At 42.0% G+C, this 1,358-nt stretch overlaps 1 protein-coding gene across 1 annotated transcript in view; it reads right to left on the bottom strand.

Annotated features, from left to right (window-relative positions):
* Positions 1-1,358, bottom strand: part of LOC101860128 (phospholipid transfer protein C2CD2L) — a gene marked incomplete at its 5' end in the record, with an annotated part of 34,568 nt that overhangs the window by 32,431 nt on the left and 779 nt on the right. Inside the window, 1 exon segment of the mRNA XM_013088525.2 lies at positions 187-348.

Genomic DNA, 1,358 nt, shown 5'->3' with positions numbered 1-1,358 from the left:
GTAAGTGTGTACGTGTGTCTGTGTGTGTATGTGTGTGTGTCTTTGTGCGCATGTGTTTCTGTGTGTGAGTATGCGTGTCTGTGTGTGCATGTGTGCATGTGTGCATGTCTGTGCATGTGTGTGCATGCATGCATGCATGCGAGCGTGTGTGCATGTGAGTGTTATCCTTATGCAGGCTGTACTCACAGAGCTCTGAACGTTGAAAGTTTCCACGGGTTCAAACACACCCTCCGGGCGAGACTGCGGGCGCACACGCTGCTGGTCGCGACGGGGGACCTGGTCCACCTGCTGTTGCAACAGCCCTTGCTGCTGTTTGGACAGCTGCTGTTTGTTGGTGATGGGGATGCTCTGGGGAGGGCCGCATACAAAGAAAAAGAAAGTAAATTAAGGGTGGCAAAACTTTATGAGGACATTCATGCTGACTATTTGACAGAACCAAAAGACAACCTGTCTTTAGGTATATTTTCGTTGTTTGTTTTAGTAGAGGTTTTACAGCACTTGCAACCGCATAAGGTCATATGAGCGCCAGAAGATTAAAGGTGTTACAAGAGAGTAACAAACATAAAAAAGAAGGATGGGAGATAAGGACGATAGATGTTTGATAGAAAAGAAGAAGCAAACCACACCAGAGCACCCGCCAACCACCCACGGTATATTTTCGTTGTTCACACAAATTTTTCCTTCTATTTTTTTTGGTTGACCTTGTTTGAAAGCTAAAAGGTCAAGCAACATTAACAGGCACACTAAGAAATAATATACAAATTCGTGTTTCTGGTTTGTGAATGATGGTTTGAAATGTGCTGTAACGATGTCTTTGGTCTGCTGTCGGACATAGTATGTGTTCGCTGCTGCATCTTTGAAGGGATACAGGAGAGGTTGTGATAATTTAGTTTTAGTAAGTGTTTTATGGCACTTGCGACACAAATAGGTCATAATATGACACAAATAGGTCATAATATGACACAAATAAGTCATAATATGACACAAATAGGTCATAATGTGACACAAATAGGTCATAATATGACACAAATAGGTCATAATATGACACAAATAGGTCACAATATAAGTGCTGAAGATAAGTGGTGATACTAGAGAGTAATGTAAAAAGAAAAGGAAGAAGAGATAGAGATGACAAATGTTTGACAGAAAAAAAGGAGCAAACCACACCAGAACACGCGCCAACCACCCAAATAGGTTGTGTAGAAAAAAGCAAACAGTGTGAATGAAAGAAAAGATGAGAGGAGAGGTAGCGAGAGAAGAAAAAAAAACAGGCAGAGAGAGAGTGAGAGAGAGAGAGAGAGACAGAGAGAGAGACAGAGAGAGAGAGAGAGAGACAGAGAGAAAGAAAGAGAGAGAGA

This window comes from Aplysia californica, unplaced genomic scaffold (genome assembly GCF_000002075.1).
Source record: "Aplysia californica isolate F4 #8 unplaced genomic scaffold, AplCal3.0 scaffold00756, whole genome shotgun sequence".
In the NCBI taxonomy this organism is placed as follows: domain Eukaryota; kingdom Metazoa; phylum Mollusca; class Gastropoda; order Aplysiida; family Aplysiidae; genus Aplysia; species Aplysia californica.
This window is presented reverse-complemented; position numbering and strand designations above follow the sequence as displayed.